Here is a 19574-nt window from a genome sequence, read left to right on the forward strand (position 1 = left end):
AGTAATAACTTTTATTATGGTCTATTTTTAGTTTATTTAGGGATAGATTCAATGACATGGAAAGAAATAGGTAGGTTACTTATCCTACAGGCAATTCTCAAAATTATTATTTCTCTCAAACAAGCTTTTGATAACTATTAAGGACTAGTGCATTCAAGATTATATATCTGAGCTCAAGGTTATGTATCTTAACAAATATTTTAATTTTAACAATTTTAAATGCACAGTAAAATTCTATAATAACAAGCTCAAATGAAGTGGTGTCATGACTGCCTTCCTTTTATGATCATCGAGTTACCTGACAACAAAGATTAATAAAGCCATCCCACCTTCACATAGAGGTGGGCTCAGAAGGTGGGCACCTTCTGATAAAGGAATCATTTTGAGCTTTTAAAAGGAAGACGATTATGTAAGCAAGACACCCAAGTTCTGTGCCAAAGAGCCTGGGTATACTATTTTTAGCCTGAAATGTATTTTTTAAGAGGTCTTACTAACTACAGTACACAAGCTGTTTTTTAAACAATCTAATAATTAAATATCTAATTTTAAAAACTCTTTCCCCAATCCAAGTTAAAGAAAATGTATTGCCGTTTATTACAAAATTATTAGCTCTAAGCCAACATTTTATCTAACATTAATATTAACATTTTGGGCTGGATCATTTGTGATCGAGGATTTCCAGTGCACTGTAGGATGTTTAGCAGCATCCCTAGTTTCTATCCAATGTCTTGAAACATTTCTAAATGTCCCATGAGGAGCAAAATCCCCCTTTGCTGAGAACCACTTCTCAAAGCTAATAATTGTTGGTAGAATAACTACCATCAATGATGTTTCATTACTTCGATGTTTCATGCAGTTAGAAGAAATAATACAGAAAATCTTGAAATAATACGAAGAATTTCCCAAGTGGTAACATCTTGCAAAACTATAGTACGATATCACAGCCAGGAAATTGACATGGATACTGTCAGGATCCAGAGCATTTCCATCACCACGAGGATCATTCATGTTGCCCTTTTCTAGCCACACCTACTTTCCCTCCCACACAATTTTCTTAAACACTAGCAAATGTCCATTCATCTTCCAGTTTCTAATTTTGTCATTTTAAGAATGTTATATAAATGGAATAATACAGTATGTATTATTACATACAATATAATCCCTTGGAGGTTAGCTTGTTTTCTCACTCTGCCTATTCTCATCAATATTGCTGCATGTATCAGGATTTTGTGTCTTTACTTCTAAGTAGTATTCCAATACAGTGGGTACACCACAGATTGTTTAACCAGTCATACGTTGAAGAATATATCAGTTGCTTCCCATTTTTGGTCATTATAAATAAAGTTGCTATAAACAGATTTTTCTGTGAACATAGATTTTATTTCTCTAGTCCAAATGCCCACATGTGCCATTGCTCAGTGCTTTAGGCATCTGGTGTTTAGTTTTTGAAGAGACTGTCAGACTTTTCCAGAGTGGCTGTCCAATTGCTCCAACACCCTTTGTTGAAAAGTCTGTCTTTCCTTCACGGGATTGATTTTGCACTATCGTCAATAGCATTTGCACATATTTGTGGGGGTCTATTTCTAGGTTCTCTGTCTAGTACTCCTTAAAAGAGTACAAAAAACCCCCACTAAAATGCAACAACATGACATCACAATGTCTAGCATCCAATTAAAAATTACCAAGGATGCAAAAAATTAGTAAAACATTGGTGACAGAAGAGAAATTATTAAATAGTAGTAGATACACAAGTTAGTTGCAGAGGGTACCTGGATGTGTACAGTTTGGATTATAATTCTTTGTGTCTCTGTCTCCTTAACTGTAAAATGAGGATGATAATAGCACCCACCCCACCGAGTTTTGCTGAGGACCAAGTGACTTAATGTACAGAGCACTTAGCAGAGTGCTTAACACCTAGAAAACTTAATGAAAACAATGGCTGTTACAATTATCGTCACAGTAAAATTTACAATATTGTTTCTAAGGAAAATAGTGAATTTTATTCTATCTTTCTTGATGCCAGAAACACTGCATTAAGTATAAAAGGTATTTTTCAGTTTCTGTGGGAGGAGAAATGGCTTTGGAATATGGAGAAATAGTGGGTCAAATACATTTCAAAAAATCTCAAATTATCCACTAGTAGAATAGATAAGAGAAAAGAATATATGTCTTTTAATGACACCATAAAAATAAAAGGTGAAAAAAATCAAATGATCAATATATAAAAGGAAATAGGGCTTTTAAAGAACAAAACAATAAAACATACTAAGCCAAGATATAAAATAACAAGACTAAAAATAACATACTAGTCATTATAGTAAGTATAAGTGAATTAATTCCTCCTTATTAGACTCATATTGAGTCAAAGAACAAAATAGTTATATAGTATTGTAAGATACACCTTTAAAAGAGAAAAGACATAAAAAGATTGTTACTAAAGAATAGCCAAAGTTTTTTTTTAAGATTTTAAAAAATTTATTTATCTTCAGAGAGGAAGGAAAGGAGAGGAGGAGAGAAATGTCAATGTATGGTTGCCTCTCGTGAGTCCCCTGCTGGGAACTGGCTGGCAACCCAGGCATGTGCCCTGACTGGGAATCGAACCATGATCGTGTGGTTCGCAGGCCCGCGTTCAATCCACTGAGCTACACCAGCCAGGGCAAGAACAGCCAAAATTAAAATAAGAAAATTCAGGTGGAGAAATTCAAGATGCTAATATTAATGTAAATTAAAAGAGCATTCAGGTGAGAAACACAAAAGCAAATATTTAAATTGATGAAAAAGTACAATCTACAAAGAAGTTTCAGCAAATACATACCTGTAAACTATGTAGGATCATAATACATAAGCTGTTTGAAATAGAGGAGAAATTGCCATTTCCATGAGTAGAAACCTTCAACACACTTCTCTCAGGAATAAAGATTCAGAAGATCTATATCATAATTGAGAAAATTGACTATATATCTACATACATAAATAAGCAAACAAACATGTAGGTGAATAACATAATCTTGGTGTGTTGGAGGATTTTCTAAGCATGACACTAAAGCTAAGTATCCCAAGGGAACTTAAAGGCAAATGATAAAATGAAGAAATGGTTTTCAAGTCAGTCATGATGTCAAAATACAAGATATTCTCGGGGGACTTCCGCCAAGATGGAGGCATAGGTGGAAATACTGTGCCTTCTCCCACAACCAAGTTTGAATACAACAAAGGTTTAGTAAACAAAGACACAGCCAAAGAACATAAGACTGAACTATACGGAAGTCCAACAACAGCAAACTGTTCAACGGGGACCAGTAAGAGGGGCGGAGCCAGCAGTGAAGTGGGGTGGGGCAGGAAGGAACCCCCCCACCCCCTGACCCAGGCACGCAGGCACCCGGGGTAGCATCGCGGACCCAGTGAGCGTGCGGGGCAGGCTGACCACGGTCACACATTCTCGCACAGATAAACCAGCAGAGGTGTGAGCAGTGAGACGGACCCTGCAGGCCCCAGTGGCGAACCCAGTGAGGGTTTGGGGCAGGCTGACCAAGGTCGCACTTTCGTGCCAGACTGGGCGGCCCAGGCAACGGGAGGAGGCAGAGGGGACCCCATGATTTCCTTTGACCCCGCCCCCACATACAGCGTCACAATCCAGCGACTGAGTTGCCCCACCCTCGTGAACACCTAGGGCTCCACTCCTCATACTTAACAGGCACGAACAGTCCAAAATATGGCTCAAGAAGAACTCAAAGCCCCAGAGCCGATAACTCTAAGCGAAAAGGAAATAGCGAACCTCTCAGATGCACAGTTCAAAATACTGGTGATCAGGATGCTCACAGAACTGGTTGATTACAGTCACAAATTAGAGGAACATATGAAGGCTAAAACTAATTGAAATGAAGGGAAATGCACAGGAAACCAATAGTGATGAAAAGGAAACTGGGACTCAAATCAATGGAGTGGACCAGAAGGAAGAACGAAACATCCAACCAGAAAAGAAGGAAGAAACAAGAATTCAAAAAAATGAGGAGAGGCTTAGGAACCTCCAGGATATCTTTAAATGTTCCAACATCCGAATTATAGGGGTACCAGAAGGGGAAAAGAAACAGCCACGAGTGGAAAACTTATTTGAACAAATAATAAAGGAGAACTTCCCCAGTCTGGCAAAGGAAATAGACTTCCAGGAAATCCAGGAAGCTCAGAGAGTGCCAAAGAAGTTGGACCCAAGAAGGAACACACCAAGGCACATCATAATTACATTAGCCAAGACTAAAATGAAGGAGAGAATCCTAGAAGCAGCAAGGGATAAGGGGACAGTCACCTACAAAGGAGTACCCATCAGACTGTCAGCGGATTTCTCAAAAGAGACCTTACAGGCAAGAAGGGGCTGGAAAGAAGTATTCCAAGTCATGAAATCCAAAGACCTACAGCCAAGATTGCTTTATCCAGCAAAACTTTCATTTAGAATGGAAGGACAGATAAAGTGCTTCTCAGATAAGGTCAAGTTCAAGGAGTTCATCATCACCAAGCCCTTATTATATGAAATACTAAAGGGACTTATATAAAAAAAAAGAAGATGAACAGCAAACTCACAGTTATTAACAACCACACCTAAAACAAAAGCAAACCAAGAGGACAGCTAGATCAGGAGTGGAACCATAGAAATGAAGAACACATGGAGGGTTAGCAACAGGGGAGTGGGAGGAGGAGAAGAGGGGAGAAGGTACAGAAAATAGCATAGACAGTAGGTAGAAAATAGATAGGGGGAGGGCAAGAATAGTAGGGGAAATACAGAATCTAAAGAACTTGAGACGCGTGGTCATAAACTAAAGGTGGGGAATGGTGGGGGAGGGGTGTGCATGGTGGAGGGGAATGAAGGGGGGACTAGAACAACAACTGTAATGGTATAATCAATAAAATATATTTTTAAAAAGAAAGTTTTAGCGACAAGCCAGAGATCAAATAGCTGGAATAGTTTACTTATAAGTCTACACGTTTTTTTAAATGGGCATATATGCACATCTGTAAGAATAAAGATGTTTACTGCAAAGTTTATAATAGAGAAAAGTAAGAAATAGCATTCATTATTCATTGATAGGGGAATTATTATGCAAGTTGAATTTCTTTAAATATACATATATAAATTTGGAAGGGATGTATATTTAGAATATATTGCTAAATCTAAAAGATTGGTAAAAAAAAAAGGTGTTGATAATACTAGCTGACTTCTCTTTTGAACACTTGCTATGTGCTAAGCACTTCACAGACATTTGTTCAGCGCTTGTAAGCGTCTGCATAAAAAATCATCTGGAAGGATTTACACCGGACTGTAACATCATTGTCTCTAGCTGGTAGAATTAGGGAACAATTTTTGAGTGTGTGATTTTTATTAATGATTGAATTTGTTTCAATGTGCAGTATTAATTTTGTAATCAGAAAAAATATGTTAACTAAGAGAGAGAAAGTAATGTTTTCTACATTAAGAAACAGGAAGTAGAATATATTCATATTTGTTTTGAGCCAGAAGAGTGTGCTATGCTTCCATCTTCCCACATCTTCTACCTTTTAAAAATAGAGTACTGCATTTTCAAAAGTGATTATCGTCTCTTTATTGTAGATCCTTTAATCAAGTCTTTGTAGTCATGATTTAGTTTTCCAAACGCTTGAAATATTTCAGAAGACTACAAAACAAAATAAAAGCAAACAGGAGGTTTCTAGTTTGTCTAATAGATTTACAGATGTAACTCGCACATCTTCATTTTTGAACTCCCTGTATTATGGATACAGCCCAAAGGGTATAGGTTAAGATGACAATAGTCTCTTTAGAGACCTCTGCTGCTGAATCCACATTTCCCAGCACATCATTGCCTCCTTAGCGCTGGCAGAATCTGGCATGGCTCAGGCTCTCTCTTCAAGGACTTGTTTGCCAAGGTCCTGGCACTCAGTAAGGCCTTGTGTCCTGCCCTTTGCTTGCCTACCACCGTCTGCAGGATGTGTCTTTGAGGTTCATGAGGGAGCCAGACACTTGATATTTCCATGCTTGACATTGCAACTATTCATCGGTCACTTTAGAGAGGTCAGTGGAATCCACCAAGTGATAATCTGCATTTTTCTTTGTTTCAGAATATGTAACTTTCATCTTTTCCCCTTGTCACCTTGATAATTTACTGATATTTTACATGTAGGAGGAAACCCAATTGATATTCCTGGTACAAAATGCTATGGAAACCTGAGTCATATGGAAACTTTTCAGTTCTGAGGAGAAGGTTCTCTATGTCAGAAGATACCAAAACTCACAAGATTAGGTGGTGTCTTTGAGATGTTAGAGGGATTGACAGGTTTCTGCCTTCTGTCTTCCCTGATGCTATTAGGTTGAGCCATTTGATACTGTTGAACTTCCTAGGTAAATAGTTGATCATCAGTGATTTCATATGGTTCAACCTAAAGCAATGAAGTATGTGTTGTACGTCAGAGTGAGGGAAGATGATGTAGAAAGGATTAGTGAGCTGTTTCCATGGAAAATGTATTTTTGTTGACTTCTAGAAGTATTGGTTAACACAGATTCCCTGAGGGTAGATTGGACATGTCCAATCTTCCATCCTAGTACTGGCAAGAGTGTTGAGGTCCGTGAATTCTCCAGAGAGCCAGTATGTCAGGCTAATGTCTACTTTAATGAATATTTTACCAATAACCAATTGTGTCAAGTTATATATACAGATAACAGGGACACAATCTTCCTCCAAGGAGCACCGAATCTTGGGGTGAAAGGGACAGAACCAATTGTATTATAATACATCATCCTGGACGTGTGGTCCAGATGTAACCGAAGCCTAGAAGGAGCTCCAGCACTGCTTGGGGAAGTCGGGAAGGCTTCACAGAAGTGGATCAGAGTGACTCAGGTGGTGGAAAACCAGCTATAAATACCGTCTCTGCTGCATTGTGTTCCACAAGATGGTGGGTCAGAATTGGGCATTTCCCCACATTTTGTTGCTGGAAGTTGTATCATGAGTGGGTGAAATGGCAAGAAGGCATTTGACCCCTACCAAAAGAAACAGAAGAAGACTTCGCTGGGATTCCAGCAGTCAGAGATCCTGCCCAGATAGGAGGAAACCTGAATTTCATGTTAAAAAGTTATTTGGATGTAAAAGTCAGGTCCTTAAAAAAATAAAAGCAAGCTCTGTCCTGAGGAATGGCTTATTTCAGTGGACTTGGGCATCTCTAGTTTAAATACTTCTTTTATCATGCTTGGTGAATATGTCTCTCTTTCTCAGAAATGCTCAAGGGACTCTCCTTCAGGACCAGACTTTCTATCCCAAACAAAAAATACTGTCCCTGTCCCTTGAGCCTTCCTAGTGCTCTTTTCACTTCCTCACACTTGTGTTTTCATGAGCCATCCTGGCTTCAAGCTTTCACTGCCATTCCTATGGTCTAAGTCCTAGGAGATATTTCAGAGTGTTTTTGGTCCCCATGTAGTTGATTTCACCATCAATCCATTATTCATTCAGCAAATATTTATTACTACCTACAGCTATGTGCCAGAAACTGTTCTGGGTGCTGAGTGTACAAATCAAAGTCCCTGTTCTCAGGGAGCAGCTTCATTCAATTCTATGAGGTTTCTCATCCTGATTTCACTTAAAGGAGACATGCAACTGACAGATTATAAAATTAATAATCCTTGCACATTTACTCATACGTTCCTGTATGTTTATAACAATACCTAAAAGGGACCAATAGAGATAACACATGCTGTTAGAATTATGATAATTTTAAAGATTTTATTTACTTATTTATTTTAGAGAGGGGGAGGGAGGAAGAGAGGGAGAGAAACATCAGTGTGTGGTTGCCTCTCAAGCACTCCTTGCTGGGGACCTGGTCTGCAACTCAGGCATGTGCCCTGCCTGGGAATCAAACTGGTGACCATTCGGTTCACAGGCCAACATTCAATACACTGAGCCACACCAGCCAGGGCAGACTAATGATACGTTTGATATATCTTAACCCATCTGAAAATTTTCTCCCTCAATTTCATTCAATACCATGTGAATCTAAGAAAATATATGTACCTGATTGGTATAAAGGAACTCTATTAATAGAGCTTATTTTTCTATCTTACTAGAGCCCAATCTTTGTAAAGGATTAAATTATGTATATACAGTGTATATATACATATTTTAATGTATGAATAACTTTGAAATGTTCCTTTTCATTATGATTTAAGAAACTGGGTACTTACTCACTAGAACTCAACCATAATTTCCTCCTTGATCTTTAAATTTCTGTTTTCCCAGATGACCTACTTCAAAGGTTTACTTTAAGTATCACAGAAGCCATTACACGGGTCTGTGCAAGCAATTAAGGAGCATTGCACAGGATCAGCAGAAGACATAGATATATTCAATTGCCCTCATTTTAAATCAGAGAACTAACACAGACCTGTGGTTAAAACCCACCTGGTGGGCAGGCTCACCTTTAATACAAAACAAATTACTTCTGTTAGCTTTGATCTCAAAACCAAAGTCAATAGTGATTTTTATCTTGATACCAGAATCATTGAGGCAGCAGGATGGCAGAGCAGCCGAGAGCACTGCAAGGAAAGCCAGAGGGGCGCCATGCCAGCCATCGTGGACGGGAGGTAAGGGACTGACACGTCAGGGGTCAGGAAGGTCTTATGAAAAGTGCAGAGAGGCAACCAGGAGGCCTTGAGAAAAGACCTGCCAAATTGTCCCTGGTTGTTTCTAAACTGGTGTCTGTTTGTCCTGAACACCTGCCCCTCCAAATCCAGTGCTTCGAATGATCTCTGTTTATTCACCTTTACAGTCACCGTTCTCTTCACCTAAAAGATCAGAGCTCATGGAACTTAGTACTCAGCTTGGATGTTCACAACCACTAATCTCAGTAATGGTATAAACCTGCCCTATCTTCGGTCCAAGAGCACACAAGGAAGGGCCAGGAATATGTTTAGTTCTGACTCACGGAGAAGTGAAAATAATAAGAATATGTAAAAGTTAAAATACATGAATTACACCCTGATCTGTATACAGGAGGCTGCTGAGCAACTTCCTGTCTCTCTTCAGAACCACAGCTCATTCCTTCAACTTCTGAAAGCTGCTGATGGTTCGTTACTTAGTCCCTCTCTGAGCATTGTCCTGGACAGGAGAACGCTCCCTCCTGCAAGCTTTGTCTCCTCTTCAGGGGCAGCCTACCGCCAGTGAGTGCTTTGTGCAGGGGCACGAAGACTCAGTTCCCTTGTTTTGAGAGAGACATCTTCTAAAAGACGGTTTCAGCTGCAGAGATTTCTGCAGAAGTGGCCAAGCCCTCTGCCACAAAACCACTCTACCTCCCAGCTTCTCTCTGCCCAATCCTGTTTCTTTGGCCCTCAAGAGCCTCCCTGTGAACTTCCTGCTTGCAAATCTCCACCTCAAACTCTCTTTCTCAGGAGAACTGACCCAAGATAGCACCTGTCCAAAGAAGAAAAAGGAGTTCATTGAGGAAAGTTTTATTGAGCTAATGTTCACACTTCTTCTGTGAATAGTAGAGTAAATTCTACTGATTAGAAAATGATACCAAGTGTTAAAAGATTTAACGGAAATAGAGTCCAGTGTGGTCTGATGTTCCAATTTTCCAAGAGAAGGTGGAAATCCAGATTTTTATAAGAACGTACCCATTTAAAAATCAATACCTACAATTTTATAAAATTCTATGTCTAAATTTCATAATTGGTATCTAGCCTACAGTTAGCAATCTCTGACCAAGAAGAGCCATTTTTCCCAGGGTGGGGAGGGAATTTTAAGAAATGTTGTGCGGCGCAATAAGAAATGGGTCCCATTCCTTTACAATCAAAGTTGAGGGAGGAGGAGTTTGAAATGAAGGTTTAAGTGACCAAATCCATGGACCAGGGCAAACAGTTATACCCTGCGGGCAGGCAGCCCATCAGCCAGCCACCTGGCTCTCTTTTCCCCTCCGCCATTCAGAAGGGGCTGGGTCTGAAGCCAGCATGTACGTTATTTTCACAAGCACAAACAACTAATTCATCCGTTTCTTGCATGTTTCTCTTTTGACCAGAAGATGGCAGCAAATATTGACCAGACTTGGGCTCTAATTTACACCTTCAGACTTGATGTTCTTTTTGATGCATTTTACTTGAATTGTGTCAGCAAAAACAACAAAAGTTATTTACATTTGCCTCCACCGTTACTTCTCACATTGAGAAGCAAGGAGGTTACTCCATGTTAGACCGGATTTATCCTTTTGAAAGAGTTGTAATAAAAGTCTGACTACATGAAATAGTGGAGCAAAGGTCTTAATTTATTCCTTGATAAATTAAGGATACAAAATTTAATATATATCACCAAAAGAGGATTATTAATTTAATTTTTTAGCTTTGAGTGCTGCTCTTGGTAAAAGATACAAATACTTTTATGTTTCTAAATAGACTACAATGACTTCAGAACATGAGCAAAATAGTAAACATTTACTATTATTATTTTGTAAGTAACTCTAACATTTATGCAGACCCATCTCTTTTTAAATGTACTTCATCCTTTCAATCACCTGGAGGTTCAAATAATGAGATATATGTCAGGAAAAGTTACTAGGAAAATCTACATGTCATTACATTAAACTCTTGATATTATTATTATTATTATTATTATTATTATTATTATTTTATTTTTTGGAGATCATCAGTGTAAATATTTTTGACAGTTTTTTTTTCTGTCACCAGTGATTATGAAATAACTACATGCCTTTGAGGAGAAAAGACAGCCGTACTCATTCAGCAGTGGTCACTAAGCAGATCACATTCTTCTCCTTTGAGTGCTTCCCTCAGCTTCCTCTCCAATCCTGTCTGATAAACCCGATATGGCCGAGATTGAGAGATTCAATAAGTTGAATTGAAGAAGACAAAAACACAAGAGAAAAATCCACTGCCTTCCAAAGGAACGACTGAATAGGAGAAGCAAGCAGTCGAATTGTAATGAGGCCCACACCGCCAACATGCACTGTATATTTATTCCACAAGCATTGCTTTCTTACCTTACTTCTTTTAGCTGTTTAACTTTGTAAGTGGGAAAGAGGTCGGGTCAGTTTAAATGACTGTGCTGCCCCCTTTCACATCAGAGCTATTGACAACGAAGGACGTACCTGCCTCTCCCGTCTGCCTCTCTGGCTGACAGGGAAGGAAAAGAACTTGCATGTTGGTGAAGGAAGAAGCTGGTAGGACAACAGCGAACTCTAGAGTAAAAACCAAGCTGGTCAAAGGTGTCCTGCAGGCTGTAAAATGCAGTTTAATCAGAGTGCCATCTTTTGGTTAAAATGATTTTAATTATTGGAATGCACAATTTTTAATATGCAAATAAAATGTTTTAAAATCTGAAAAAAAGAAAACCATACTCAATAAAGTAATTCAAGTATCAGAGGGGACTAGGAATACAGAACCTAGTCGTTTCCATACCTCATGTTCAAAGTTTTATAAAATGTAAACTAACTTCCCAGTAACCTAGGAAGCAATCTTCTTCTAACTTGTTGTGTAGCCTGATTGTGCATCTGTCATATATATATGTATATATATATATGTGTGTGTGTGTATATATGTACATATGTATATGTATGTGTGTATGTACATATGTATAGGTATGTATGTATGACAGATGCACAATCAGGCTACACAACAAGTTAGAAGAAGATTGGGCATGAAACATAGGAATTATCAATGCTTGAAGATATCAACAGAATTTACATGTAAGTTGTTGGGTTTATTTAGAAATGTAAAGACATCCAAAGAAGATGGTTGCCCTGGCTGGTGTAGCTCAGCGGATTGAGCGTGGGATTGTGAACCAAAGGATCACAGTTTGATTCCCAGTCAGGGCACATGCCTGGGTTACAGGCCAGTTCCCAGTAGGGAACACATGAGAGGCAACCATACATTGATATTTCTCTCCCTCTCTCCTTCCCTTCCCCTCTAAAGATAAATAAATAAAATCTTTTAAGAAAATAAATAAATAAAGATGATTTTTAAAGGTAAGTAGATGGAAAGGTAACAGACTGAAAAAGACGCTGTGATAGTTCTGAGAAATCAAAATCTTTGTAAAGTAAAAGGTAATAATAATAAAAAGAAAGAAAGAAAGACAAATTTGTTATGGATTGCATCACAGAACTACAGAATCACAGGGCTGAAAGGCTGTGGGAATTTTTCTAGGGTAGGCTCCAGCTTGACAAAATTCTGTGAGTTTCTTTCTCTGTATCTTTGGACGTGTTTATCTGGCCTCTGCTTGATTGCTTCCACTGAATCTGAGCTCTGGACATTTTGCTGCAAAGATTTTATTTTCAAACATCTCTCCTTGTTATGAATTTCTTCTTTACAGACATCTGAAACTGGTATCTGTGTAATATCTGCTCATTAGTTCTCTGAAGAAGTTATTATTATTTTGGGTCACAGACAGCTTTATGAGATTAATGAAAGTTACGGACACTCACCCTAGAAAAATGCATCCCTTGCGCTCATTCATGGAGTTCAGGTTAAAGCATCCCTACTATATGGAGGATAAAGCCTTTTTCCCAAAGCAGTTTTTTAAACAGTTTAAAACGTCCTCATGTTCTTTTAAAAACAACCTTACTAGTTTCTTCAGTTCCTTCTTTTATTACCTTCCTCCTCTGTCCCTTCACTCACGTCTTAAAAATAAGAATATATTTTTAAATATATTCTGGCTGGGTAGCTAAGTTGGTTGGAGCATCATCCCATACACCAAAATGTTGTGGGTTTGATCCCCAGTCAGGGCATGGATCAAACAGTTTGGGATCATATGGATCTGGTTTGGTATAGAACCCTCCACTGAAAATAATAGATTTGGAGTTTCTTTGTCCTTCATAGACTAAGTCACGAGCATGGATGAAATAGCCCAGGATGCACTGAGGGTGTGAAGAAAATGGAAGGCAACCAAGCATAGAACTCAGAAATGGTAGCATTTGAAGGTGGGGCGGAGGGGGAGGAGTGTGGGAGGAAGACGAGGAACAGCTGATGAAGGCAATTGACAGGAAAGCAGACAAAAAGCTATTCCTTAAAAAAATCCAAATGCCCAGTAAGCTTCAGACATTCTGCTGTTAATCTTAATTTTTCTTATATAGATAGCACATTGCCCCGTGCCATCCTGTCTGTTGCTCTCCAACCACCTGCACAATAAGCCAAGGCCTCACTGGTGCTCGGGTGGGTTGCTGAGCTTTCTATTATGCTCTGCCGGTCCCGATGTCTATCTCCGCGCTGGTGCCACACCATTTTAACTACTCAGTTATCACACTTCTCAAATGTCTCCCTCCTGCTATTTCGTTGTAAATATAAATTATGGTCATATTTCAGGTGGACAGAGTTGGTGGCACATTTTCAATAATGAAAATGTGTGCTGAATTACATAGACTGATCATTTAGAGACCTCTGTGCAGCCAATTCTAAAATGAAACTAGGGAAAGAGTTAACATACCATGTGGTGTACTATCTCCCTTACCTCTTTTCATCTACATAAACCACATTCTCTCAGACAATGATCCCCAGACTTGGCTGGGTGTTGGAATCACCTAGGGAGCCTCTAGAAGACGTAAATTCCAGAGCTCTGTCCCAGATGCACTGGGTATGATGGAGCGCTTGGGGCCAAGGGACAGGTGGCTGGGATGTGTCCAGTTCACGGCCTGGCGTTTGGGAATCCTTGACAGGGAGTCCTGAGAACACCGATTAAAGACATTTGCAGCGATGTTAGAGTGCTACTTTGTAATTAACTTTCATGAAGCAAGCAATTTAAATAATCTGTCTTAATATTGTAAAACAATGAATATTAAAAGCTACAAACATTAGAAATAATAAAAATGTAATATAACCTCATAATTTCCTCCTTGACAAATAAAGGATATGAATAATTTAGTGAATATTCTATGTTTATTTCCCCATGATTTACTAGGTTATTTTTTCTGAAAATAAAATTGGATCATACTATATTTTGGGAGACTAGACTAAGAGCCTGCACTTGGAAGCCAGGCTTATCTGGGTTAGAGACATAGCTCAGACCCTTACCACCCTCCTTGGGCCAATTATTTAATCTCTGTGAGCCTTGGGTCTTATTCACTAAATGCAGATAAAAATATAACCTACATCATAAGGTTCTTGTGGGAATTGGAGGTAATGCTTATAAAGGGCTCAGAACAACGTACAAAATAAGTTCTCAATAAATATTTCCTTCTCCTTTTTATCATTATTTTTAAAATTGATAATAGTATAGACATAGCCACCCAATATATTGAACAATTTATTAATAAAACATTTTCTTCATCCTTTTATGCTTATATATATTTCACTATATGGATGTGCAGTGCCTTATTTAACCAATGCCCTACTTATACACATTTAGTTTTTCTCCCAGTTTTCTATTATCATAAAAAAGTACTGCAGGGAATATCCTTGTACATAGGTATATCTTTTGTATATCTTTTCATACTCATATCAGTTTCTCTTTAATAAAAGAAATTATTGCGTCAAAGCATATGAATATTTTAATAATGGTTTTCCCATTAATTCTAGACAGTTTACGTATTTATAAATAAATAAATAAATAAATAAATCAACCAATAGTGTAGGGGGCTGTTTTCCTACATACTTGCCCAAATTGGATATTAGTATTTTTTTAATTTTTCTAATGGGATAGGCAAATTGATATATCATTGCATTTATTGATTAGAGAAAGGAAACACTTAAAATAATCTATGTCATAGTTTTTTATTTAGCTTTGTATTTTCCTATATGCCCCTGGTATATTTTCTTTTTTAAGGTTTTCCTTCTTCTTTCATGTTATTCCTTTTATTTCTTTTCCTTCCATTCACCTTCTGATTTTCTTTCTCTCCTTGATTTATCACTTGAATATTTTATGTTAATGTTATTTTTCCTTCTCCCTTAATATTGCATGATCTCTAGATCCCTTTAACATTTTCTTTATTTTGTTTGTCTTTTCTAACAAGATGCCAATTAATTTCATCCTATATTAATCAAATCAGTGTTTTCTCTCTCCCCAGCAATTCACATTGTGTGGAAGAGGGGAAAGTGAGCTTCCTCACTATCAATTTGAAGTAGAAAAGGGCTGGCTGGTTTTACGTTTCCTTCCTTCCCAAATTGAGTAATCTTCTGCAGCATGTAATTGTTTCTTCGGCTTTCCAGGTACAACCTATTGCTGATAGAAAATGTCCCAGCTTGTGCGAGTGCCAATAGCATCTAACTGTACCCTAGACAGTCTGCACTGGCGTTAACAGACTTGGCAGAAATTTATGCTTTGGTGAGATGAAAATTTGCTTCAGTAAATTGTGTTTGCATGAGGTTTGACCTCAAATTAAATCACACTGTTGTATGAGCTAAAACAGAAGTGGCCATCAAAGTACAAAACCACCAAGATAACACGAATATCCTAATGGTCATTTTAGATAGGTTACTATTTATAGCTTATTGTAATAACCTAATGGTCAGGAATAGGGCTTCATTCTTTCTATTCCAAATTCACTGTATTCTAATTTTACCAAATTTGATATCTTCCCTCATCTCCTAAAAAGAAGGTATAGAAATATCCCCTAAGTAGGCATGTAACATGTTGATTTAAATGTTATGCTAACTAAATCAAAATCATTTGGTATTTATTATAAAAGTAATTTGTACCTTTAACGTATAAAAATAATATACCTTAAAGGTATATTAGCACATTTTCCAGGTTGAATTATGTTAGTTTATAGTGTAGGATTACAGTGTTTTCAAAAGCCTAAGTCAGCTTTTCGGCCGGAGCCACCATCTTCCAGTAATTTGCCAAAAAGACTAACACAAAGGGAAAGAGGAGAGGTACCCATTGTATGTTCTCTAGGCCTTTTAGAAAACATAGAACTGTTCCTTTGGCTACATACCTGTGAATCTACCAGAAAGGAGATATTGCGGATATCAAGGGAGTGGGTGCGGTTCTGAAAGGAATGCCCCACAAATGTTCCCCTGGCAAAACTGGAAGAGTCTATAATGTCACCCAGCATGGGGTGGGCATTGTAAACAAACAAGTTAAGGGCGGCATTCTTGCCAAGAGAATTAATGTGTGCATTGAGCATATTACGCCCCATGAGTCGAGATCGCTTCCTGAAACAGGTGAAGGAAACTGATCAGAAAAAGAAGGACGCCAAAGAGAAAGGCGCCTGGGTTCGGCTGAAGCGCCAGCCCGCTCCACCCGGAGAAGCGCACCTTGGGAGAACCAATGGGAAGGAGCCTGAGCTGACGGAACCCATTCCCTGTGAATTCACGGCATGATAAGTGTGAAAAAACTAAGACTTCATACTGATAAAAATGTTGGGGAAAAACCTAACTCAGTAAAATAATAATTCACTGAACAATATTTTTAGCGCTTTGTATCATATGTGTTCAAATATATGAAGTTTCCCCAAAACATTATTACCATTACATTTAATATTAAAGTGATGATGTCACAATTAAAATAAAAACTATATACACCAACATAGTATAGAGCCATTGAAATATGATTAGGAAGGCTATGTATGGACAAGGAAATATTTATAACAATGTAAAGTGAATAAAACATAATATTAAAATACGATTGCAGGCCCACATATAGAATCCAGTGAGAATGGCTACCTTCTATTTTTAGGATTAAGTTTTATTCATCTTGCTATTATATTGCCTGCTCAATAAAAAAAAAATCCTGTGTAATAAATATAAACAGTAGCAATGGTCTAATCTTTATTCAATAGTTCAACAATTATATCTTTCATTAAACAAAAAAATCAGAAATAGTCACTTGGCTAATATTTGTAATATGCAATTAATCTTCAGAATGTATATATTCCTTGTACTCTTAATAATCTTGGAAAGTTGGTCCTGAGTAGATTTGGATAGAAACAAGGGTGATATTTAAAACATTAAACATTCTATGAGAGCAGAAAATTGACAAGCAGAACAGGCACAGTCACACTGGAGTGTAGGGGCTGAATATCCATACTGGGTTGAAGCGACAGGGCGCTTTCAGAATGGACCAAGGGAACTCTGTGTTTTTCTGGACATCAACATAGTTTGATGAACAACACATAGGTTGGCAATGAGAAGGCATAGGTTGTAGTTCCAACTTTGCCAAATAAACCCCTAGAGTTTTGTCTTCTATATCAATTAAAACAAATAATTGAAAAGATGAGGTAATAAATGTGGGAAAACATTGTAAATTTTAGAGCCCAATAGAATCCATCAGATCTTTACAGTAATTAATAGAATATTAACCTTTTATGTATTTACTTGCATATTATAGATATAATTGGCCATCTTGTTCTTCTAACATATCATTTTAATGGGTCCAGTAACTGAATTCTGACTAAAAAATAAAGATTTCAGATAACATACAATGATTCCATCAAAAACCTACCTTTGTGAATTATGAATAATGATTGGAACTGCCAAATGTACAGAAAGTTGTTTTTTTAATTATAAAAACCAAATTTGTGTTCAGTGACTTGAGAAGTATGATCCACATGTGGTCACAGAGCTCAGAGTTTAACACACACATTTCCTGTGTTAGACTCTTCCAGGGTTGACTGTAATTTGCTGAACATTTATTGTACAAGTAATGCCAATATTTTATTAACCCTATGAAGTTTTGCCTTTCCCCCCTTGTTTTCAATCCATTTTTTCTTCAGTGTTTTCCGCCTCACTATGTTACAGGGGAGTTTCGGTTGGCTCTTCTAGTCCATGTGATGCCCCTCGTGATGTTTCATTGTGTCACGTCAACTATAGATTCTCTGGGTTTTTATACACAGAGCAGGTTTATACTTCTAAAACTTCTAAAATGTTTAAAACTTTTTATTTACTTTCCAATGCTTAAAAAGTACCATAAAGTTATGTTGTTTAAGTAAATGGTCAGTGGTTCAGGCATTCTTTGTAAAGAATTTTTGCACTCTATTAAGTTCTGAATGTTATAAAAAACCCTGACCTTAATTTTAGAAAGCTTACTTAACAAGTGCTCAGAAACTCATACAATCCTTACCTCACTGTATAAATCACTATCAGTGTCAACATTTAGAAAGTACACGTTGATAGTCATCTCTGGCTGGAGTGATAAAATTATATAGGGTCCTGCACAATTAAAGCCCCCTTTTTATTACAAAATCTTTTATTACAAAACCATAAGCATGTAATTCTGTAACATGACAATATCACACTTGAGCACACCATATGACATTTTAGGTGAAGCGTTCAAATTAAAACTATAAATTATTACACCCATATTATTACCGCACCGACCACACTCAGGCAGGCATTACTTCTGCCAGACCCTGCACATATAGTAATAATACCAGGGACAGAGTAACAGTTGTAACAGTAGAGACAATTTTGAATACCCTGTCGAGACTGAGGACCAAGAGAGTGTTTATTTGTCCCAAACATTAAATCAAATCTTGCCCTAAGCATTTTATCACCAAAAAAACAATACCGTCCTAAAAAAAAACCCCACAGTCTAAGAATTACACTTCAATCAAAAGTCTAATTTATTATATTTTATAACCTCCAAGGGCTCTTCTCATAAGAACTATTTCATTTTTCTAGCATTGAAGCATTATGGACAGACACCTGTTATACAAACCACCTTAATACAAATACACATACAATTCATATTTTCATGTATTCTTTAAAACATACTGTCATTCATATGCATTCACATATGTCATAACAATGTGGTTATAACCATACATATAATATGAAATGACTCCATTCAAGAAAACAATCCAAATGCTTGCATGGACACGGTGTGGGTATTTTCTACCCTCTGCATCCTCCCTCTTCCGGGATTTATTTCTGACATCAAATACATCAGCACTCCATATCTCAAAGATAATTACGTACACATAAACGTACACAACACAGCATTGTATCTGCACCTTCCTATCAGTTCTCAGAGATGTTTTCATCTAGGCTTGAGGAAACTGATATTTTCTTATAACATCAGATCTCTGCTCTCTGCCATCTTTCATTGTTCCCAAACCCAGAACCACTTATTTTCCCTTATTCTCCTACACTTTCTCTTATTTGTAGTTAAACTAATTTCTTTAATGTTCAAAACAAACGAAAAACCAAAACCAATCATTCCATCTTCTTTACTTTTGCTCTGCAAACCTTTCAGCTTTTAAGTTACATGATATTGAGCAAGCCAGCCTCTCTGGGCATCAGCTTCTCTTCTGTGAAACAGTTGTTGAAAGACCACATCTGATTATGGAATAAAACAGCATTTTATGGAACAGGGATAGCCCCTTACCCTGGGGAGCCCTTCCTGGAGCACTAGCTGGGGTTACTGCACCTTCAGAGTTTCATGGCCTCCCTTTGAACTTACTTATATTGATTTGCATACCATTTCTCAAACTTTTATGCTAATTCCTTTGCATTCTTTATGGTTTGTTTTATTTATGGCTTTGCTTCATCTCTCAGTCCAGAACTGTTTATCTCCTTCTCTAGCTCTAATTCTGGTCTCCCTCCAAATGGTCACTCATCCTCCTAATCTTTTGCAGTGGCCTCTACGACTAAGAACTTTGTCATGGTCACT

General features: G+C 37.6%; 1 long non-coding RNA gene and 1 pseudogene across 1 annotated transcript; one reads left to right on the plus strand and one right to left on the minus strand.

Annotated features, from left to right (window-relative positions):
- Window positions 1–8666: 8666 nt before the first annotated feature.
- Window positions 8667–11192, minus strand: LOC118976070 (uncharacterized). The gene is made up of 3 exons (XR_005064192.1): window positions 11122–11192; window positions 8744–8749; window positions 8667–8677 (listed from the first exon to the last, which is right to left on the minus strand). It is a non-coding gene; the product is annotated as an uncharacterized LOC118976070 (long non-coding RNA).
- A 4606-nt stretch (window positions 11193–15798) lies between these two features.
- Window positions 15799–16321, plus strand: LOC118976077 (60S ribosomal protein L21-like; annotated as a pseudogene).
- Window positions 16322–19574: the final 3253 nt, after the last annotated feature.

This window comes from Sturnira hondurensis, unplaced genomic scaffold (genome assembly GCF_014824575.4).
Source record: "Sturnira hondurensis isolate 20B ecotype Veracruz unplaced genomic scaffold, ASM1482457v3 Scaffold0020642, whole genome shotgun sequence".
Classification (NCBI taxonomy): domain Eukaryota; kingdom Metazoa; phylum Chordata; class Mammalia; order Chiroptera; family Phyllostomidae; genus Sturnira; species Sturnira hondurensis.